This window comes from Rhinoderma darwinii, chromosome 12 (assembly GCF_050947455.1).
Source record: "Rhinoderma darwinii isolate aRhiDar2 chromosome 12, aRhiDar2.hap1, whole genome shotgun sequence".
Classification (NCBI taxonomy): domain Eukaryota; kingdom Metazoa; phylum Chordata; class Amphibia; order Anura; family Rhinodermatidae; genus Rhinoderma; species Rhinoderma darwinii.
Window position 1 is genome coordinate 56,623,410 of NC_134698.1, and position 24,295 is coordinate 56,647,704.

General features: G+C 45.4%; 1 long non-coding RNA gene across 2 annotated transcripts in view; it reads left to right on the forward strand.

Annotated features, from left to right (window-relative positions):
• Nucleotides 1-24,295, forward strand: part of LOC142664551 (uncharacterized) — a 186,220-nt gene that overhangs the window by 45,518 nt on the left and 116,407 nt on the right. For both annotated transcript variants that reach the window (XR_012851314.1, XR_012851313.1), the window contains exons 5-7: nucleotides 1,305-1,378; nucleotides 5,809-5,882; nucleotides 16,300-16,373. This is a non-coding gene — a long non-coding RNA (uncharacterized LOC142664551). The remainder of the gene's footprint in view (nucleotides 1-1,304; nucleotides 1,379-5,808; nucleotides 5,883-16,299; nucleotides 16,374-24,295) is intronic.

The following is a 24,295-nucleotide window of genomic DNA, read 5'->3' on the forward strand; positions in this document are numbered from 1 at the left end:
CAGATGTGGAGTAGAGTGCTATTTCTTCTAGACATCTGATATTTAATGTGATTGGTGACTAATTTTGGGGTTGTGATTAGTCAATTATATCCTACTTGTGGCTTCTAGTCAAGATGGGGTGGTCTGTGCATTCTCTTGGATAGAAAGGCTTGAAGTGGAATCTCTAGCTTTGCTCCCAGAAAGGGTTTAAGTGCTCCTTATCTGGTTCCCGATCGCTAGATGTGTTTTTACAGCCAGCGGTCAGGGTCCTTAAAACCCGAGCCATAGACTTTTTACGGCTCGGGTGTTAACTTGCTGCCCGCGCGATCGGGCAGCTGAATGTCGGGTCTTCGGCTGTCAGTGACTGCCGGGGTCCCTGAGGAGAAGCTAGAAGCAGCTTTCGTTGCTTCTGTCTTCTCCGATCTCTTTTACACAGCGCTCAATGAACGCTGTATATAGGAATAGAGGCAGCAGCATTGTCGCTCTCTCTATTCCTCCCGGTGTTCATGTGACTGGTCACATGATCGCCGGGTGCCGTTACTGCCAGACTGCTGCTTGGTCTATCTAGGCCCAGCACAGCCCTATTAGTAAAAATCGTCACTATAAGAGGGCTGATTTCCCCTGTAACTGGGGCTGCTGTGCAGCTCCAGTTACATTGGAAAAGCATGGTGTAAAAGAAAGGACAAAAATATATAAAGTTCCCCAAAGGTCTTTTTTGACCTTTGAGGGACAGACCATAGTAATAAAAAAAAATAAAAGTAAAGTAAAGTGCAAAAAAAATTAATAATACATACACATAAAATACCCACGCCAAAAAAAAACGGTCCCCCCTGCCAATCGTTGTAACGCTAGCGCCGGCCCAATTACCCTAATATAGACATGTAATATATTAAAATTTACAGTAGACAATGATAATAGGTCTATTTTAGGGTAAAACTATGTTATTACCCCAAAAAAATAGCTGAAACGTAAAAAAGATTATTTTTTTACTATTATTTTCAAACTTTATGAATAAAAATTCTAAAATAGCAAAAAGGATGTGTAGAAAAACGATAGAAAAAGAAACCTGCATTGTCTACGGAAAAATTTTTGCAAAAATCACGTAGTTAGCCCAACAAATAAAAAAGTTATAGCCATTTAACAAACACGTGCTAAAAAGGGCTAAACTGTGTCTGGTCCTGAACGCTCAAAATAGCCCGGTCCTGAACTGGTTAAAAAATGTTTGGGGTTTATTAGAAACAAGGCACACTAACATCTCTTTACTGATCCAATACATCTATAGCATATACCAGGAGTGTATTATCACACCACTTTTTTTTTTCTAGGTGTCTATTTGAAAGTGAAGAGAGGCAAGATATGGAATCCTCCAGTCAGCGGCAAAGGAGGAATCAGAGGACTGGTAATTAATATTATTATTAATTACTGATAATTATCAGGCTAGTTTATAGCTCTGAACTTTCAGAGGTGTGGTAATACCTTCCTGGTATATAAGGATATATGTCTATATACATATATTGGCTATAGGTATTTAAGGGCATTGTAAATTCCTTAGTTTTCTGTACATTGGTGCACTGCATTTACATTCCAATATACACATGCATCAACGTCTTTCTTTCCCCAATGGAAATTTTTGGCTTTCAAGTGGGAATTGTGGCTGGCATGAAGTGCATTGTAGCTGGAATAGGGAGAATTGAGGGCATTGTGTTGTTGTTTTTTTGACGCATTTAAAATTGACACTAAGGCATTTTGACTGGTATATGAGGCATTCAGGGCTTGTGGTTGTCATGGGGACATTGTGACTTTCGTATGGACATTTCGGTTGGGATTAGAGACAGTGTGGCTGTAATAGAGGTATTGTGGAATTTATGTGGTTATTTGTGGCTGCTAAAGTGAGTTATGAGGCAGTCTAGTTGTCATGGGGGCAATTAGTATGTCAAGGGGCATTTTGGGTGTCATGGTTGTATTGCGGTTGACATTTTGCTTCTGCCACCTAAGGCGTTGTATTTGTCATGGGGGCATTGGAGTAGACATAGGCTGAATTAGACATTAAGGGGAATTTTACTGCAGTGGAGGACATTGTGGCCTTCACGGGGGCATAGTGGCTGGCATTGAAAGCATTGTTGTCCTTTGGGAATTGTAATTGGTATTGCAGGCATTTTGGCTGGAATATGATGCATTTTGGGATTGTGGTTGTCAGGGAACATTGGCTTTCATGGGGACATCGCGACTGGAATTAAAGACCGTGTCATGAGGTCATTGTGACTTTTTTGGAGGCATCGTGGTTTTTATTTGGGCTTTGTGACTGGTAAAGTGGACAATGAGGGCATTGTGGTTGCCGTGAGGGCATTTTGGTTATCGGGCATTGTGGTTGTCATAAGAGGCATTGTGGTTGTCATGGTTGCATTGCTAATTGCTAAGGGCGCATTGTGGCTGGCATAGGGGGCCTTGAGAGAAATATGACTGTCATGAGGACAAAGTACCTGACCTGGCATGGCATGTGACTGTCATGAAGGCATTGTGAGTGCCATGGGGAATTGTAATTGGTTTGTATATGAGACATTGAGGGCATTGTGCCTGGCATATAGGGCATTGTTGCTATCCTTGCGGTCATTGTGGTTGTCATGGAGGTTTTGTGACTGTTGTAAGAGTCCTTTTGTGGGCATTATAGTCGTCATGGGGCATTGTGTCTGGGATAAAAGAGATTGTGGACATTGTAGCTGTCATGGGGGCTTTTTGGCAGTCCTAAGAGATGTTATGAGGGCATTGTTGCTTGAATGGGAGCCATTGTGGCTGGCATTGGGATATTTGGATAAGCCATATTGCGGGTGTCATGTGAGCGTTGTGGCTTGTATTAGGGGCATTGTGCATAGAATAGGGGCAATCTAGATGGAATAGGGCCAGTAATGGCATTGTGACTGTGATGGAGGGCATTGCGTAATTTCTGCATTTTTGTTGGCAAAGGGGGAGTTGAGAGCATTGTGGCTGTAATGGAGATATTGTGGATGGGCTCAGTGGCCGTGTGGTGGTCATGTGGGCATAATGGCTCTTATAGGAGCATTGTGGCTGGCACATGGGCATTGCTGCTGCCATAGTAGGAATTGTGGTTGACCTAGGGACTTTGAGTTGTCGTGGGGGCATTGAGATATGCAAAAAAGGCATTCAGGCCATTGTGGGTGATATGGAGTGCAATGTGGCCTTTCTGGGGGCATTGATGCTGGCATAGATATAATTGAGGGCTTTCTGGTTGCTCGATAAATTTGTAATTGGCACTGAGGGCATTGTGGTACGCATATGAGTAATTTGGGGATAGTGGCTGTCATGGGGGCATTGTGACAGTGTCATGGAAGCATTGTGGATTTTAGGTAAGCATTGTGTCTTTTAAAGTGGACAATGAGGGCATTTTAGTTGTCATGGTTCTATTGATGTTGGCTTAGTGAGCATTGAGGGCAATATGGCTGGCATTGAGAGCATTAGATTATCATGGAGCATAGTGGCTGGGATAAGGGACATTATGGACATTGCAGATGTCATGGCTGCATTTTGACTGGGAGAAGGGACATTCTTGATTTCATGGGGGCAATTTAGCTGGCATTTAGAGCACTGTGGCTGGCATGGAGGACAATTTAGCGATCATGGGAGCATTGGGTCTGGCATTGAGGCATTGGCAGTACTGTGGCTGCGCTAAAGTACATTGTGGCTCGCATAGTGGCATCGTGGTTGCTGGCATAATGGCAATTGACGGCATTTTGGTTGTTATGGCGGCATTTGGCTAAAATAATTGCGTGATGACTTTTCTGACTGTCATGGAGCATTGTAGTTGTCATAGGGCCATTAAAGCCATTGTGGCTGTTATGATAGTATTGCAGTTGGCTTAGGCGGTATTGAGAGCAATGTGGTTTGGATTAGGAGCATTGTGAAAGGAATAAGGGACACTGGACTTTGTAGCTGTCATGGGGACATTTTAGCTGCCATATGGGATATTGGTGATTTCATAGAAGCATTATGGCTGTCACGTGCTATTGTGGCTGTAATGGGGGCTTTGTGGTTGGTTGGCATTGTGGCTGGCATGGAGGAAGTTTTGGCTAACATTGAGGACATTATGACTGGGATAAGGGACTTAGCGAGTGTCATGAGGATATTGTGGCTTGCAGGTGTCATTATGGCTGGCACGGGGGATTTTTGTCTGTCATGTCTTGGTTAGCAAAGGGGAAAGTGAGTTAATTGTGGCTTTAATAAAGGCATAGTGGCATTGACATTTTGTGATTTCCATTTTGGCGTTAGGGCTGGCATAAGGGGCATTGACGGCATTGTTGCATGGATAAAGTATATTGTGGTCGCATGATTGTTTATTTTCTGGCGGCTTTGTGGCTGTCATGGAGGGCATTTCATCTGCCATGGTGGCATTGTGCCCCTTATAAATGACATTGTGGGTTTCATGAGGGCATAGTCACTCTTACAGGAGCATTATTGCTAGCATTGGGCATTGTAAATGCCTTGGTGCATTGAGGGCAATTTCATTGTCATGGGCGCATTGTGGCTTACATGGGAGCTTTGTGGCTTTTATGTGGGTAATTGTAGTTTGCATAAAGATACTGAGGGCATTGTGTGTTGCATAAAGGACATTTCGGTGGTCATTGTAGCTTGGGTAAGGAGTATCACCGGCATTGCTGCTGGGATAAAGTACACCGTGGCTTGCATGGGGGCTTTGTGGCTGGCATAGTGGCCACTGACAGCATTGGTGGCTGCCATTATGGCATTTTGGCTAGATAACGTAGATTGCGTGTGTCATGGGATCAATGTGGCTATCATGTGGTTTTAGTAACTTAGGAAACCATGTAAATAACATGGGGCATAATGTGGCTATTATAAGAACCTTGTGGCTTGCATGATGGCATTGTAGATGGAATAAGGTACATTGCGGGTGTTGTGAGGGCACTGTGGCTGGCCTTAAAAGCATTGTGGTTTTATTTTTAGGTATTGTGGCTGGCATGGAGGGCACTACAGTTGTCATGTGGGAATTTTGGTTGGCTTAGCAGGTATTGAACGTATTGTGATTTGCATAGGAGACATTAAAGACTGTGGTTGTCATGTGGGGGAACTGTGGCTGACACTGAGGACTTTGTGGCTGTCATTGGAGCCATTTAGATGTGGTGGGACAATGCAGCTGTCATTGGAAAATTGTGGCTGTCATGACATTTTAATTTAGGGTTTGTGTGGGCAATGTTTTTTTGCTATGAATGGCACAGTATAGTTGATGTGTCTACTTTTCTTTGCCTCTCTAGTTATTTGGCTATAAGTTGAAAGTCAGTGTCTAGCAATTTTCGTTACTAGTGATATAACTTTGTGTCTTAACTTGGCGCATGTGACGTCTTTATTGAATGTGTGATATTCTTCATGATGGATGATTAGCTATACTGTGTCCTCTCTAGGTCACATTTTAGGCCCATGTCATATATGAGTTGTAAATGGTCCACTGAATAGATTGTAGAATGGTTTTCTGTTTTATACAGATGTGGAGGAGAGTGCTATTTCTTCTTGGCATCTGATCTTTGGTGTGATTGGTGATTAATTTAGGAGTTGTGATAAGAGACCTTTATATCCTACTTATGGCTTCTAATCAGGATGGCATGATCGGTGCATAATCTTGGATAGGAAGGCTTGAGGTGGGATTTCTATAATGAATCCCAGAAATGGTTTAATTGCATCTTAACATATTTTTGGGTTTCATTAGAAACTAGACACACTAAGATCTCTTTACTGATCCAATACATTTATAGCCTATACCAGGAACGTATTATCATACCTCTTTTTCTTTTTTTTTTTTTCCAGGCATCTTTTTGAAAGTGAAGAGAATGAAGATATGGTATCTTCCAGTCAGCGGCAATAGAGGAATCAGAGGACTGGTAATTAATATTATTATTAATTACTGATAATTATCAGGCTAGATTCTAGCTCTGGACTTTCAGAGGTGTGGTAGTACCTTCCTGGTATATAAGGATATATGTCTAGTAGTACATATATTGACTATAGATATTTAAGGGCATTGTAAATGCCTTTGTGTTCTACACATGGGTACACGGCATTTACATTCCAGCATACACATTCATCACCATCTGCCCTTTCCCATTAGGAATGTTTTGCTGTCATGTGCGCATTGTGGCTGACATGGATGGCATTGTGGCCGGCATAGAGAGAAATTAGGGCATTGGGGATATCCTCGAGGAATTTATAATTGGCATTGAGGGCATTTTTGGTGGCATATGAGGCAATGTGTGGCTGTTATGGGGGCATTATGACTGTCATGGAGGAATTGTGGGCATTGTGGCTACTACAGTGTGCAATGAAGCATTGTAGTTGTCAGGGGGCAATTAGGCCATCAAGGGAAATAGTGGTTGGCATGGTTGTATTGAGGTTGGCCTTCTTCTGCTGCTATGTGAGGGATTGTGGTTCTCATGTAGGCTTTGGGGTAGACATAGGAGGCATTCAGGGTAATTTGACGGCTATGAAGGACATTGTGTCTTTCATGTGGACATTGTGGCTATTATAGGGAGCATCTAGTGTATTATGGTTGTGCTCGGGGGAATTGTTATTGGCATATAGGGCATTGTTCTCGGTATATGACACATTCCAGGATTATGGTGGTCAGTGGACATTGTGGCTTTCATGGAAAAATCATGACTGGGTTTAGAGACAGGGCGGCTGTCTTGAGGGCATTGTGACTTTTTTGGAGTCGTGGGTTTTTTGCTGGCATTGTGACTGGTAAAGTGGTCAATCAAGGCATTGTAGTTGTCATGAGGGCATTTTAGCTGTCATGGGCCATTATGGTTGTCCAAAGAGGCATTGTGGTTGTATTGCTAATGGATAAAGGGGGAGTTTGATTGGCATAGGGGCATTGAGAGAAGTGTGACTGGCATGGAAGACATTGTGGCTTTGATAGGGTGTTATGACTGGCAAAATCATTATAGATGGTATTGTTGCAGTCATGAGGGTTATTTGTGGCTATAATGGAGATATTGTGGCTGGCACGTGGGCATTGCTGCTCCCATAGGAGGCATTCTGGCTGGGATTGTGGACATTGTGGTTATCATTGAGGAATTGTAATTGGTTTCTAGGGCATTGGGACTAGCATATTAGGCATTTATTAATGATGGTTGTTATGGGGACATTTTGGCTTTTATGGTGGCAATGTGGTTGAGATTAGAAACTGTGGCTGTCATGAGGGCAGTTTGACTCTCATGGATGCATTGTTGCTGGCATAGAGAGCATTGAGGTATTTATTTGGGCATTGTTGCTGGTAAAATCGGCATGAGGGGAACATTGTTGATTTCATAGTGTCATTGTGGCTAGCATGTGCCATCATGCTGGCATGAAGGTTTTGTGATTGGCAAAGCCCCCATTATGACTGGCATGGAGGGCTTTGTGTGAGGCAATTGAGAGCTTTTTGGCTGTCATAGGGGCTTTAAATGTATGTGGTTGTTTAGTGGCAGCATACGCCTTTCCCTGACCATGTGACTAGGTATTTCTATGTTTACTTTTATTTTCCTTCTTTTGTTGATATCATTTGCATATTGAAGTGAGTGGCGAGGCGTGTGACCAAAGTAAAGCAATAGTCGCAGCTATTTTTCTGCATTATGCTGGTGACGGGGGCCTTATTGTATGTGGACTGGTGGGGTTGGTATACAAGGGCAGCTTTTTAGTTCTAGTTTGGCCTTGCCTGTGATCATAATGATTTGAAAGTTGAGAAGTGATCTCTACAGAACATGGTGTCAATCTATTATGAGGTTCAGTGGCCAGAGAGAAAACTGCAACATTTTAAGATTATTTTTGAAAATGGATAATTCTTAATCAATATGTTTAATTAAAAACTTTATTTAAACAATAGGTCTATTTCTTATGAAGTGATTAATAAATTACCTATTAGATCTTATTGATCATATGTTCTGTATGTGCAATGATAACAAAGATTATGATACAAATGAAAGTGGACGTGCTAATTTTCTGTGTGGATGGAGAGTGCGCCCTCAGGAGATTTTTCTTTGGTGGGCCCAAGATATTCCAGTCCGACGCTGGAGGGACACGTCGCTATGACAACGGAGAATGGGATAAGTATTAACTTTTTTTTTCTACCAGTATTTCCGCAGCGGAGATTCCGGCCGAAAAACTGCACCGCAATTTGGTGCGTTTTTCCTGGCGGAATTCTCTGCAGCTCTCATGACGGATACGCTGTGTGCTTATACGCATTGTATCCCCCTTGTGTGCACTTACCCTATAAGTTACATACATCTACCATTCAGGAGGGGAGGCCTCGCAGTAATTCATCAATAATGTGAGAGGCCAATGTGTGATACCTCCATAAATAGGGAAACCGCCACTTATTTTCTATCAGTCACATTATCTCACCCATCCAATATTAGTAGGAAGAAAGAAAAGGCTGGCACTGTTGAACCAGTGACAATTGGAATTGGAGTATATCGAATGGCTTATTTTTCTTAATGGATTTTAGCAGATAAGTTGCCCCGGAGGTGCTCATCGAAAAGTACAGCACAAACCAACTTGATATAAACGTATAGGAATTATCGAGGCACTCACCGGACTTGCAACACAGTTACTTTATTCAAAACATCTCAGTCAGGATGTGGAATTAGCCTACGGCCGTTTCACGTGCGTACACGCTTTCTCAGGACCCTGGCGTCCCTTCCTTTACCTGCCTTTTTATTCACAAATTAGTATAGACTGTTACGTAACAGAATAATAATACAAAAAGACAGGGAAATAAATGCACAATATACATTTGTGAGTGATGCACCATAATTATATCAAGTTAGAATAACAATTTATTAATTACATTATTTAAAAACAACAAGGTTTACGTTATAAAGGAGCTTAGGTCGTTTCGGTCATTAAGACCGAGAGGTCCTAGCGCCCCTGTCTGTGAGATTATTTCTGCCTCTTTTTGCAACAGAGTTTTGTGTCTGTCTCCTCCAGACAATAACGGCTTAATGTGAACTATGCCCACAAATCGCATACATCGTGCGTTATTTTCATGTTTTTCTTGCATATGTTGTATCAACCTAGGGCATCCCTCACCTGTAATTAATGATCTTGCATGTTCACGGAACCTTATATACATGGGTTGTATAGTTTTTCCTATATAAAATCTCCCACAATTACAGATCACTGCATATACAAATATTGGGTTCTACATGTTATCAGCTCATTGATTTCAAACGCACAGCCCCCTAAATTAAGGTTCCTAGTGCGTATAATGGAATTGCAATAATTGCATTGTCCACATTTATGATTCCTCTTCGGTCCTCTGGCTGATAGCCAGTTCACATTTCCCTTTTCTCTTTGGTAAAAACGGCCCCTGACCAGTATATCCTTTAAATTCCTACATCTGCAAAAATATATTATTGGTTTTCTAACTGCGACCTCCATAAGTAGTGGGTCATTCTCAACTAGATGCCAATTCTTTCTAATGCTCGTTCAGATCACATCACTCATTGGACTATGGCCAAAGGATAGAATTAACCTCTTGTCCTTTTCAACAATAATTTTTTTCCTCTTTTTATTATGTTGTAATAGCGATGTCTGTTTATTATTACTTGCTCTGTTCAAAGCTTCCCTTACCAATTCTAACGGATATCCTCTTAATTCCAGTCTTTTACTCATCTCATCTGCCTGTTCATAAAATGTTATATCACTGCTATTAATTTTGTCTTAAACGTAAAAATTGAGCGTAACGTTACATAACAGTCTATACTGATTTGTGAATAAAAAAGCAGGTAAAGGAAGTTACGCCAGGGCCTTGAGAAAGCGTGTATGCACGTGAAACGGCCGTAGGCTAATTCCACATCCTGATTGAGATCTTTTGAATAAAGTAACTGTTTTGCTAGTCCGGTGAGTGCCCCGATAATTCCTATACGTTTTTATCACCCATCCAATATGATGACACTAACATAACACTAAAATGTGGATATAGGGCAAATCTTCATTTTTACAATTAACTTGCTTACCTTATAAACTGCATAGAAAAATGCAACTGAGCAAATATGTTTATCCTGGGATTTCACACATAAGATCATGGAGTCATGCGAAACATAAGAGCCGCTGTTTGTACAGAGACCGGATATTGCAGGCGTAATACTACATATAGCAAGAGCACATGTGGTAGTAAATTCTTGGTTTACCTCAGTTATAACTTTTCCTAAAGTCAATAGGGAAAAACACCACAGAAATAAAGACTCAAAAAGTGCAGCAGTTTCCAAGAAACCAAATCCGGCCACAAATCTGTAATGTCACAATTTGTTTGATCTGAGCCCACTCTTGTAGTTTACTCAGTGGTACAAACCAGTTAGCAGCATCTGATTGGACGGTTTGAATAATACCTTCCTCAGATTTCCACTGCACCAGCCATCTCCATAGAAATGTAGATGTCAGTTGAGAGGATAATAGACAGCGAGAGACACGAGGTCTGTGTAGGAGACGATGTTTATATATAACTGACCGCAAATATGACAGGTACACAGTTGCCATCATTTGATTATTTTTTTCCAGGGACGTTTAGTGTGTGGTGTCTTTGGTGGGTGTGTGAACAAAATGTCTGCACTAGTTTGGCTGACCACTACTATGGTGGCCGGTATGTCTCTGGTTATCCGTTTTTTTACAGGCAGGTGATGTCTCACTTTATCACTAGGGCTAGGCAAACTGTGCTGACCACTACTGGTAGCGTAATAACCAGCGTAGGTAGTGACACACTCAGTACCCCTTGTAGATGGTGCTCCACACTGCCCCCAGTAGATAATGCCACACACTTCCCCCTGTAAATTGTACCAAACACTGCTCTTTGTAGATAATGTCACAGTGCCCCCTGTAGATAGTGCCACAGTGCTCTCTGCAGATACCACAATGCCCTCTGTAGATAGTGCCACGCAGACCACCATTAGATAGTGCCACACAGACCACCATTAGATAGTGCCACACAGACCACCTGTAGATAGTGCCACGCATACCACATGTAGATAGTGCCACGCATACCACATGTAGATAGTGCCACGCAGACCACCTGTAGATAGTGCCACGCAGACCACCAGTAGATAGTGCCACGCAGACCACTTGTAGATAGTGCCACGCAGACCACCTGTAGATAGTGCCACACAGACCACCTGTAGATAGTGCCACGCAGACCACCTGTAGATAGTGCCATGCAGACCACCTGTAGATAGTGCCACGCAGACCATCTGTAGATAGTGCCACGCAGAGCCCCTGTAGATAGTGCCACGCAGAGCCCCTGTAGATAGTGCCATGCAGAGCCCCTGCAGATGCCACGCAGAGCCGTTGCAGATGCCACGCAGAGCCCCTGCAGATGCCACGCAGAGCCGTTGCAGATGCCACGCAGAGCCCCTGCAGATGCCACGCAGAGCCGTTGCAGATGCCACGCAGAGCCCCTGCAGATACCACGCAGAGCCCCTGCACATGCCACACAGAGCCCCTGCAGATGCCACACAGAGCTCTTGTAGATGATGCTTCACAGACCCCCGTAGATGTACCAAACACTGCTCTTTGTAAAGAGCCCCTGCAGATGATAGTGCCGCACAGAGCCCCTGCAGATGATAGTGCCGCGCAGAGCCCCTGCAGATGATAGTGCAGCGCAGAGCCCCTGCAGATGATAGTGCCGCGCAGAGCCCCTGCAGATGATAGTGCCGCGAAGAGCCCCTGCAGATGATAGTGCCGCGCAGAGCCCCTGCAGATGATAGTGCCACGCAGAGCCCCTGCAGATGATATTTCCGCGCAGAGCCCCTGCAGATGATAGTGCCGCGCAGAGCCCCTGCAGATGATAGTGCCGCGCAGAGCCCCTGCAGATGATAGTGCCGCGCAGAGCCCCTGCAGATGATAGTGCCGCCAAGAGTCCCTGCAGATGATAGTGCCGCGCAGAGCCCCTGCAGATGATAGTGCCGCGCAGAGCCCCTGCAGATGATAGTGTCGCGCAGAGCCCCTGCAGACGATGGTGCCGCGCAGAGCCCCTGCAGACGATGGTGCCGCGCAGAGCCCCTGCAGACGATGGTGCCGCGCAGAGCCCCTGCAGACGATGGTGCCGCGCAGAGCCCCTGCAGACGATGGTGCCGCGCAGAGCCCCTGCAGACGATGGTGCCGCGCAGAGCCCCTCCCTGCAGGCGATGGTGCCGCGCAGAGCCCCTCCCTGCAGACGATGGTGCCGCGCAGAGCCCCTCCCTGCAGACGATGGTGCCGCGCAGAGCCCCTCCCTGCAGACGATGGTGCCGCGCAGAGCCCCTCCCTGCAGATGATGTTGCCGCGCAGAGCCCCTCCCTGCAGACGATGGTGCCGCGCAGAGCTCCTCCCTGCAGACGATGGTGCCACGCAGAGCCCCTCCCTGCAGACGATGGTGCCGCGCAGAGCCCCTCCCTGCAGACGATGGTGCCGCGCAGAGCCCCTCCCTGCAGACGATGGTGCCGCGCAGAGCCCCTCCCTGCAGACGATGGTGCGCGCAGAGCCCCTCCCTGCAGACGATGGTGCGTGCAGAGCACCTCCCTGCAGACGATGGTGACGCGCAGAGCCCCTCCCTGCAGACGATAGTGATGCGCAGAGCCCCTCCCTGCAGACGATGGTGACGCGCAGAGCCCCTGCAGACGATAGTGTCGCGCAGAGCCCCTACAGATGACACCACGCAGTGGTTTTTCCATGAAGGACATTTATGACATGTTATAAATTTTAAATAGATGCGGGTCCCAGAGGTCTATCTCTAGAACGGGGCCCTGTTCTATCTTACCCGGCTTCGCTGTCTTCCGGTCACTTCTTGTTTACATCGTCGAGTTACGCGAACAGCGTAACTCGCTGAGCTACGGAGTTTCCGTAACTCTCATAGAACTGAATAATAGTTACGGAAACAGCATAGCATGCTACGATGCTTCTGTAACTGCCATTCCCTACTATGGGAGTTATGGAAACCGGGTATCCCAGCGAGTTACGCTGTTTCCGTAACTTATCCATGTATTGCAGTGTATTGTACCAGCGCTCTAATGATTACTGGTTCAAGTCCCCTAGGTGAACTAATAAAATGTGTAAAAAAAAGGTGTAAACATTTTTTAAAAGTTAACCATGGTCACCATTGTGCTAAAAAGAATGAAATAAAAAGTGATAGAAAAATCGTATGTACGAAAAAAATGGTGCTAAAAAAACCTTCAGCTCGTCCCGCAAAAAATAAGCCCTCACACCGCTCAAACAATGGAAAAATATAAGTTAGGCCTCATTTACACGAACGTAATATACGCGCGTGCGACGCGCGTGCTTTGCACGCATGTCGTACGCACCTATATTAGTCAATGGGGCAGTTTAGACGATGCGTGAATTGCGCTCAGCGCGTGTGCGCAGAAAAAAACTCACGACATGTTCTATAATCGTGCGTTTTTCGCGCACTCACGCACCCATTGAAGTCAATGGGTGCGTGAAAACCACGCATGCCGCACGGAAGCACTTCCGTGCGAACTGCGTGATTCGCGCAAGAGCTGTCAAACTCCTGAATGTAAACAGAAAAGCACCACGTGCTTTTCTGTTTACAAACATCCAAACGGAGTGTCAAATTCGAGATGAGCGCACCGAACTTTACCGGGTTCGGCCAAACTCGTTTTGACCGAAACCGGTAAAAAATGTTCGGGTACGCGACGTCAGGAGACAGTCACTGTCCACGGTGCTGAAAGCGTTAAACTGGTTCAGCACCATGGACAGTGACTTCCGCTCCGAAAATCCATGAACCTGTAAAAAAAAAAAGACGTTCTGACTTACCGATAACTCCGGTCCGACCTCCCGGGATGGCAGTAAAGTCCAAGTGACAGCTGCAGCCAATCACAGGCCAAGCACAGGCTGCAGCCAATCACAGGCTGCAGCGGTCTCATGGACTGCGGCGTCATCCTGGGAGGTGGGGCCGGATGACAAGAGAGGGACGCGTCACCAAGGCAACGGCCGGGAGCCCGGACTGGGGGAAGCAGGAAGTTCTTGGTAAGTATGAAAGTCTTTTTTTATTCACAGGTTGGTGTATATTGTGTTCGGCATTCACTGTCGAGGGTGCTGAAAGAGTTACTGCCGATCAGTTAGCTCTTTCAGCACCTTGGACAGTGACGGGCGTCGACTAGCCTCATCTCTATGATGGCGGCTGCGCGAAAATCACGCAGCCGCGCATCATACACGGATGACACACGGACCTGCCAAGTGCCTTTTGCGCGCGCAAAACGCAGCGTTTTTTGCGCGCGCAAAACGCACACGCTCGTGTAAATGAGGCCTTATGGTTGTCAGAATGTGGTGAAACTGAACAAATTATTTTTTTTAACCAATAGTTTTTTCATTGTAAAAAAAGTAAAATATAAACTTTTTAACTATTTTCTGTTGTCTAAAACCTGGGTGCGTCTTATAGTCAGGTTAGTCTTATAGTCTGAAAAATACGGTAGTTTTTTCTATGTTTTTCTACTTTTACAAGGAAAAAACGAAGTGTAAAAAAATAAAAAGTTTTTGGTGTCGCCAAATTCTGAGAGCCATAACTTTTTTATTTTTCCGTCGATTAAGTGGTATGAGGGCCTATTGTTTGCAGGATAAGCTGTAGTTTTTACTGCTACAATTTTGATCATTTTTTTTATTCTATTTTTTGTGGGAGATGAGGTGACTAAAAAAATAGCAATTCTGGCGTCTACAGTTTTTGTTTTTTTACGGCGTACACCGTGCGGTTTAAATAAGAATATATTGTAATAGTTCACACCTTTACGGATGCGGCAATACCAATTATGTTTATTTATTACATTTTTTTGCAATGCTTTATCGGGGAAATGCGAAAAGGTTTTTATTTTGAACTTATAATATATATATATTTTTTTACATAAAACAAATACTTTATTTGACTGATTTTTACTTTTTTTATTAGTCCCCCTAGGGGACTTCAACTAGCTATCCACTATATACTATACTGGATCGCTTGCAATATATACTGAAATACTAATGTATTGCAGTATATCGTCTTTCTGACAGGCTTCTATTAAGTGCTTAATAGGAGCACAAAGATGGCAGACCTGGGGGACCTCATTAGGCCCCCAGGCTGCCATAGCAACCATCGCCGCCCCGCGATTGCATTGCGGGGGTGTGATGAGCTGTTAGAGGATACGGATCTGTAGTCAAACGCTTTTCTGCCACTCTGTCAGCAAATATGGTCAGTAGTGCATCCCTATTTACAGAGTACATGCCGCAATTGCAGACAGGAATAGGACATGTTTTATATTATGCTTTTTAGTTCTACGGCCTGGACACACATCCGTAAATATACGGAAAGGTGTCTGTGGCCAATAGAAATTAGTGGGTCACCAGTTTATCCGTAATTATGTATTTGTAATTCGGATAGAAACTGCGGTCATGTGCATGGGGACTCATTTAGAGCTTTTGCTCAGAGCCAAATACATGCTACTTGTGGCTTCTTGAGGCTTCTAGTCGGGATGGGGTGGAATTCAGCAACATAATATGTGCTGTATGGTAGCTGCTCAAACTAATATACGCAATTTACAAATACCCCTGAGGACGTTCCCCTCTGGTTCAGAGGGTTTCAGAAACGCGTTGGGAGATTGCTCAAAATTGCTAACTTGTGGCAAACAGACCACATTTATTTTTGCTAAGTTCTCTGTTCATGTTTCAATTGGTGCACCCAGCATCGGTGCCTGTCGAACATTCATATTGGACAGAGCTACTTTGCGTCAAACGGACGAGTGGTGTGTATCACTACTCCTGTCGGGTGTTGGGTGTTGTATCGACACTAAGGTGTACCAATCATCATCTTATTTTTACACCTGATCAGGGAACTGTGTCTCTGTTTTGCCAAACGCCTATTCACAGTATAAATTGGCATGAGTGCCCTATTTTAAATACTAATTAATAAAGACATTTTAAACGTTTATTTAGGCAGGACTTCACATAATTATAGATTTGATCCGTAATTATGGATTTGTAATTACGGATAGAAACTGCGGTCATGTGCATGGGGACTCATTTAGAGCTTTTGCTCAGAGCCAAATACATGCTACTTGTGGCTTCTTGAGGCTTCTAGTCGGGATGGGGTGGTCTGTGCATCCTCTTGCATTGTAAGACTTGAGGTGGGATCTCTAGTTTAGTTAGACTCCTCAGAATGTATCCCAGAAAGGGTTTGATGGCCCTTTTATCAATTTATTTTTGTTTTATCAGAAACTAGGCACACTAACATCTCTTTACTGATCCAATACATCTATAGCATATACTAGGAACGTATTATCACACCTCTTTCTTTCTTTTTCCTAGGTGTCTATTTGAAAGTGAAGAGAAGCAAGATCTGGAATCCTCCAGTCAGCGGCAATAGAGGAATCAGAGGACGGGTAATTAATATTATTATTAATTACTGATAATTATCAGGCTAGTTTATAGCTCTGGACTTTCAGAGGTGTGGTAATACCTTCCTGGTATATAAGGATATATGTCTAGTAGTACATATTTTGGCTATAGATATTTAAGGGCATTGTAAATGCCTTTGTGTTCTACACATGGGTGCACTGCATTTACATTCCAACATGCACATTCATCACCATCTCCCCTTTCCCATCAGGAAGGTTTTGCTGTCATGTGCGCCTTGTGGCTGGCATGAAGGGCATAGTGACTGGCATAGAGAGAAATGAGGACATTGGGGTTATTCTCGAGGAATTTATAATTGGCATTGAGGGCATTTTGGCTGGCATATTAGGCATTCAGGAATTGTGACTATATCATGGGGATATTGTCTCTTTCATGAGGACATTGTGGCTGGGATTAGACATTGTGGCTATCGTGGGGGAATTATAACTGTCGTGGATGAATTGTGGAATAAGTTGGCATTGTGGCTGCTACAGTGGGCAATGAGGCATTGTAGTTGTCAAGGGGGCAATTGGGCCATCAAGGGGGATTGTGGCTGTCATGGTTGTATTGCGGTTTGTCTTTTGCTACTGCCATGTGAGGGATTGTAGTTTTCATGGATGCTATGGTGTAGACATAGGAGGCATTCAAGGTAATTTTACGGCTATGAAGGGCATTGTGGCTGGCTTATAGGGCATCATGGCTGTCATGGGGAATTTGTATAGGCAAATGCAGAATTGAGAGCATATTGGCTGGCATGGAGGGCATCGTAGCTGTAATGGAGCTACTGTGCCTGGGATAAGGCACATTGTGTGTGTCACTTTGGCATAGTGGGTCTTATGGGGGCATTGTGGCTGGCATTTGGACATTGTTATTTGAATTGGTACCATTGTGGCTAGCATTGGGGTATTCCGATTTGGGATAAGGCATATAGTGGTTGCCATTATGGCATTGTGGCTTGCATTAGGGGCATTCTGGTTAGTATAGTTTTATTCTAAATTGCATAGGGCCATGATTGGCATCGTGACTTGCATGGAGGGTATTGTGGCTATCATTTTTGCATTGTCGTTGGCAAAAGGGGAATTGAGGCCATTGTGGCTGGAGGGTTTTATGTCTGGTATAAGGGACAATGTGGGGGTCATGGGGGCATAGTGGCTCTAAAGGGAGTACTGTGACTTTCACATGGGCATTGCTGCTGCCATGGGAGGCATTGTGGCTGGGATGGTGGACATTATGGGCATTGTGGTTATCATCGAGGAATTGGTATTGAGGGCATTTTGACTAGCATATTAGGCATTTGGGAATTGTGATTGTCATGGTGACATTTTGATTTTCACAGTGGCAAGGTGGCTGAGATTAGAATCCGTATGGCTGGCATGGAGAGCATGGAGGTGTTTATATGGGCATAGTGGCTAGTAAAATTAACAGTGGGGGCATTGTAGTTGTCATAATCGCATTGTGGCATTGTGTTGTAGGGGAATAGTGGCTGTCATGAGGACAAAGTAACTAGCATGGGGCACTATAGCTCCCATAGTGGCATTGTGGCTAGTATGGAGGGCATTTTTGCTAGCATTGGGGTCACTGTGGTTTTCATGGGGATACTTTGACTGGCATAAGAGTCATTGAGGGCATTATTGTTAGCAGGGCCTTCCTTAGGATAGATGGCGCCCTGTACAAAATTATCTTTTGGCGCCCCACCCCATCATAAATAAATGCCCCCCATAGTATAATGACCTTTATAGTGCCCCCACACAGTATAATGACTCTTTAGTGCCATTATTCAGTATAATAATAATTTTTGATAATATAATAAATTATAAACCCATCAAGAACACAGTATCTTGTTCTCTAATTGTGCCCACACAGTATTGTGCCCCCTAAGTGCCATACACAGTATATTGCCCCCTGTACTGCCCCTACACTGTACAATGTCTGCTTAGTGACCTCCACACAGTATAATTCCCCCTTCCCTGGCTGCACACATAGTCCTCCCTTGTAGATAGTGCCCCCTGTAGATTGTGCCATACAGCCTCCCTATAGACCTTGCCATAATCCCCCACCTCTTCCTTGTAGACAGTGTCATACAGCCCCCACCTCCCCCATGTAAACAGTGCCATATAGACCCCCACCTTCCCTTGAAGGCAGTGCCACCAAACAAAAAAATTGTACTCTCCTAGGCCGGTTCCCACAACGAACTGAGCTGTTCCACAACACCGACTACGGGATCCTTGCGTAGGCCGGCGTGATCCTGTAGCCTAGTAAAGAGTTTTCCAACCTTTTCGGACTTGAGGCACCCCTGAAAAAAAAATCAGCTCCCTCGTCAAAATAAAATGACTATCAGCCCCCCACTCACAGTAAAATGACCATCTGCCCCCTACTCACAGTAAAATGACCATCAGCCCCCCTCACAGTAAAATGACCATCAGCCCACTACTCTCTCACTAAAAACTAAAATGCTATTAATTTTGGAAGTGCTGCCTTACTGTCTTTTTTTCTTGCCATTGTAGTAGTGATCCATGGTCCCTTGGCGTAGACCAGAAGAAAAGACAGCGAGGCAGCCCTTCCAAAATGAATACCCGCTTTATTCACCCATTCTACGTTTCAAGCTTGAGAAAGGTCCTCCTGGACTGAAATGTTGCACGGATGAATAAAGCTGCTATTCATTTTGGAAGTGCTGCCTTACTGTTTTTTCTACTTGCTCGTGTAGGTAGTGCCACACAGCCTCTTGTAGGTAGTGCCACACAGCCCCTTGTAGGTAGTGCCACACAGCACCCTTATGGGTGGTTCCACACAGCCCCCTTGTAGGTAGTGCCGCACAGCCCCCTTGTAGGTAGTGCCGCACAGCCCCCTTGTAGGTAGTGCCGCATAGCCCCCTTGTAGGTAGTGCCGCACAGCCCCCTTGTAGGTAGTGTCGCACAGCCCCCTTGTAGGTAGTGTCACACAGCCCCCTTGTATGTAGTGTCACACAGCCCCTTTGTAGGTAGTGTCACACAGCCCCCTTGTAGGTAGTATCACACAGCCCCCTTGTAGGTAGTGTCACACAGCCCCCTTGTAGGTACTGTCACACAGCACCCTTGTAGGTAGTGTCACACAGCCCCCTTGTATGTAGTATCACACAGCCCCCTTGTAGGTAGTGTCACACAGCCCCCTTGTAGGTAGTGTCACACAGCCCCCTTGTAGGTAGTGTCACAAAGCCCCCTTGTAGGTATCACACCCCTTCCTGAAGAATGTGCCACTGTAGCACCCTGGAGGAGAGGAATCCCCCAGTGGCCTGGGATTCCACTACTGGATGGAGCGCTTGATGTCTCTGTCGATATATGTGGCTGGCATAGGGAGCATTGAGGGCATTGTGGTTGTTCTCGAGGAATTGTAATTGATTGGCATTGTTTCTGGTATATGATGCATTTGGGAACTGTGGATGTCAAGGGGACATTGTGGCCTTTATGAGGACATTGTGACTGGAATTAAAGACCGTGTGGCTGTCATGAGGGCATTGTGACATTTTTGGAGACCTTTTGGTATTGAAGTGGGCATTGTGTTTGGGAAAGTGGGCATTGTAGTTGTCATGAGAACATTTTGGTTGTCATATGGCCTTGTGGTTTTCATAAGACGCATTAAGGGCATTTTAGTTGTCATGCTTGTATAATGAATGGCTATGGGGGCATTAAGGGTAATGTGGCTGGAATAGTTGGTCTTGTGACTGTAATGGAGATATTGTGGCTAGGATAATGCACCTTGTGGATGTCATGGGGCATAGTGGCTCTTATAAGGGCACTGTTGTTTGAATGGGAACCATTGTGGCTGGCATTGGGATATTTGGATGACATATAGCGGTTGTTATGTGGGAAATGTGGCTTTCATTGGCAGCATTGTTTCTGGAATAAAGTACATTGTGACTGGCATGGGGAAATAGTGACTGAAAAAAGGGATATAGCTGTTGTCATGTCAGCATTGTGGGTGATATGGAGACTTTCTTTTTGTAAAGGGGGCATTGAGTGCATTGTGGCTGACATGAAGGGCATTGTAACTGGCATAATCCCATTGTGGTTGGCAAAAAAGGAATAGAGAGCACTGTGGCTGGCCTGTAGGTCATTGTGGCTGTAATAAAGACAGTGACTGAAATAAGAAACATTGTGGGTGTCATGAAGGCATTTTGGCGGAGATCAGGATATTGGTAATATTATGGGAACATTGTCATGGGGCGTTGTAGTTGTCATAGGGGCATTGAGGCCATTGTGATTGTCATGGTTGTATTGTGGTTGGCTTGGGGCATTGATGGCATTGTGGCTGGCATAATGCGTTCTGAGGGTATTGTGAGTGGAAGTAGACACACTGCCGGTGTCATGGTAGAATTGTGACTGGCATTTGCCATCATGGCTGGCATGGGGGCTTTGTGATGGGCAAAGGGGAAGTGAGTACATTGTGATTGGCATGGAGAACTTTGTGTCAGGCAAGTGAGAACTTTTTGGCTGTCATAGGGGCATTGAATGCATGTGGTTGTCATTGAGTCAATGTGGTTGGCACAGGGGGAAGTGAGGTCACTGTGGCTGGCATGGATTGCATCCTGTCTAGCAAAAGTGGACATGAGAACATGGTTCTGAACGTGGTTGATAGTCATGAAGGCAATATTGTTGGCATATGGGCTTTAAAAGTTTGTGGTTGTCATTGGGGCTGGCATAAGGGCCATTCATGGCATTGCGACATAGATAAAGCACATTGTTGGCTTTGTAGCTTGCATGGAACTTTGCGGATGTCATAGGGACATTTTAGTAGGCATATGGGTCATTCACGGCATTGTGGCTGTCATGGAGCAAATTTTTGTGATAACCACTAAGAAAAATGTATTGTTCATTGGGGCATTGTGGTTGGTATAAGGGGCATTGTCGGCATTGTTCCTGGGATAAAGTACATTCTGGCTGGCATGGGGAAATTGTGACTGGGAAAAGGGATATAGCTGTTGTCATGTCGACATTGTGGCGGATATGGAGGCTTTCTTTTTGGAAAGGGGGCATTGAGTGGATTGTGGCTGACATGAAGGACATTGTAACTGGCATAATCCCATTGTGGTTGGCAAAAAAGGAATGGAGAGCACTGTGGCTGGCATGGAGGTCACTGTGGCTGTAATAAAGACAGTGGCTGAGATAAGGGACATTGTGGGTGTCATGGGGCATTTTGGCGGAGATAAGGGATATTGGGAATGTTATGCTAACATTGTCATGGGGCATTGTAGTTGTCATAGGGGTATTGAGGCCGTTCTGGTTGTCATGGTTTTATGGTGGTTGGCTTAGGGCATTGAGGGGATTGTGGCTGGCATAATGGGTTTTGAGGGCATTGTGGGTGGGAATAGAGACACTGCGGACATTGTAGCTGTCATGGGGATATTTTGGCTTGGATATGGGTTATTGGTGATTTGTTGGTGGCATTATGATTCTCATGGGGTTTTTGAGGCTGTCATGGGCATTGTAATCGGTTGGCAATGTGGCTGGCATAGAGAACACTGGTTAACATGGGTATTTTGACTGGGATAAGGGACATCGCAGATGTCATGGGGGCATTGTGGCTTTCAGGTGTCACTTTGGCTGGCATGGAAATTTGTGTCTCGTGGTTGTTGGCGAAGATTAAAGTGCTGGTACAAGAGGCATTATGGCTGTCTTGGGGTATTTGTAGTTGTTATGCCAGCATTGTGGCTCGCAAAGCAGGAATTCAGGACATTGTGACTGGTATGAAGTGCATAGTGACTCACATGGGGGCATTGTGGCTGACATAGAAACCAATGAGGGCAATGTGGTTCTGATCGAGGAATTTAAATTGCCATTAAAGTCATTGTGTCTGGCATATAAGGCATTAGGTGATTTTTGTTTGTAATGGGAACAATGTGGTTTTCATAGTGGTAATGATGGGTTAAAACAGAGTTTGGCTGACATGGGCGCATTGTAGTTTGTATATGGGCATTGAGGGCATTGTGGCTGGGATAACTGTTGTAGGCGGCATTGCTGCTGGGATAAAGTACATTATGGCTGGCATGGGGACATTGTAGCTGGCATAGTGGCCATTGACATCATAGTGGCTATCATGGTAGCCTTGGCATTCTTGCTGGGATAATGGCCATAGCAGGTGTGATGGAAACATTGTGGCTGGCATGGCAGCTTTGTGGCTGGCTGTAAAGGATCTGCCAGGCACAGCGGGGTTAACTCCCAGAACTAATCAGTCAGCACCTGAGAATACATCCCTGAGACTGACTCCTGCTTCCACCATTCAGGCTGGCAGGCTTAGGAGTGGGAGAGCCTATCGTAACCTGGCCAGACTCAGCTAGCTCCCGCCCTCGGTCTATTTAAGCCTGCACTTCCTGTCCCTCGGTGCTTGTTATTGCTTTTGTTTCTTTCCTTGTGGTTCCTGGCCCAGCTACAGCTCCTGCTATTTTTGATCCTGCTCCATACCGACCCTGGCTTACCGACTACTCTTCTGCTTTTCGTTTTGTACCTCGCACACTCCTGGCTTGACTCGGCTCGTTCACCACTCTGGTTGCTCACGGTGTTGCCGTGGGCAACGGCCCCTTTTCCTTGCTTGTGTTCCTTGTATGTTTGTCGTGTTTGTCGTGCACTTACTGAGCGCAGGGACCGCCGCCCAGTTGTACCCCGTCGCCTAGGGCGGGTCGTTGCAAGTAGGCAGGGACAGAGTGGCGGGTAGATTAGGGCTCACTTGTCCGTCTCCCTACCCCCTGCCATTACATAATAACAAGCCCATACCTAGTCTACCCCTGGTCCCTGACACCACTATGGATCCCCGTGAGACCCTGGCTCAGCAAATGCAGGGTCTCTCCCTACAGGTCCAGGCCCTGGCTCAGAGGATCAACCAGCCTGATGCTACCCTGGTAGTTCCCCTCACCGCACCTCTTGAACCCCACCTCAAGTTGCCCGACCGGTTCTCAGGGGACCGGAGGACTTTTCTCTCCTTTCGGGAGAGTTGTAGGCTTTACTTTCGTTTAAAGCCTCATTCCTCAGGTTCTGAGAGCCAGCGGGTGGGTATAATTATGTCCCGACTCCAGGAAGGGCCCCAAGAGTGGGCCTTCTCCTTGGCTCCTGACGCCCCTGAACTTTCGTACGTTGATTGTTTCTTTTCTGCTCTCGGACTTATTTATGACGAGACTGACAGGACTGCCTTTGCCGAGAGTCAGCTGGTGACCTTAAGTCAGGGTAAGAGACCTGTTGAGGAGTATTGCTCTGACTTTCGGAAGTGGTGCGTAGCTTCTCGGTGGAATGACCCTGCCTTAAGGTGCCAGTTTAGGTTGGGTCTGTCGAATGCCCTGAAAGACCTGCTAGTTAGCTATCCCTCTTCTGACTCCCTAGACCAGGTTATGGCTTTAGCGATACGACTTGACCGACGTCTCAGGGAACGACAACGTGAATGTTTATGTGTTTTCTCCTCCGACTCCCCCATGATGCCTCCCGAAGCTCCGTTGCTTCGTTCCTCCCCGAAAGATTCAGAGATACCTATGCAACTCGGGGCCTCCGTGTCCCCCCAACAACGTAGAGAATTCCGCAGGAAGAATGGTCTCTGCTTCTACTGTGGGGACGACAAGCATCAAGTGAACAACTGTCCTAAGCGTAAGGTTGCAGCCAGAGAACTTCCGCGTCTAAGTGATCATCGGGGAGGTCACTTGGGCGCACAGGTATTTCCCGTAAATATGAAACGTACTAAGATCTTGCTTCCCTTTCAGGTCTCTTTTGGTGGTAGGTCTGCTACCGGCAGTGCTTTCGTGGATTCAGGGTCCTCTACTAATATCATGTCTGTGGAATTTGCTATGTCCCTTGCTATGCCTCTTATTGATTTGCCTAAACCTGTCCCGGTAGTGGGTATCGACGCCACTCCTCTTGCTAATGGTTATGTTACACAGCATACCCCTGTTTTTGAA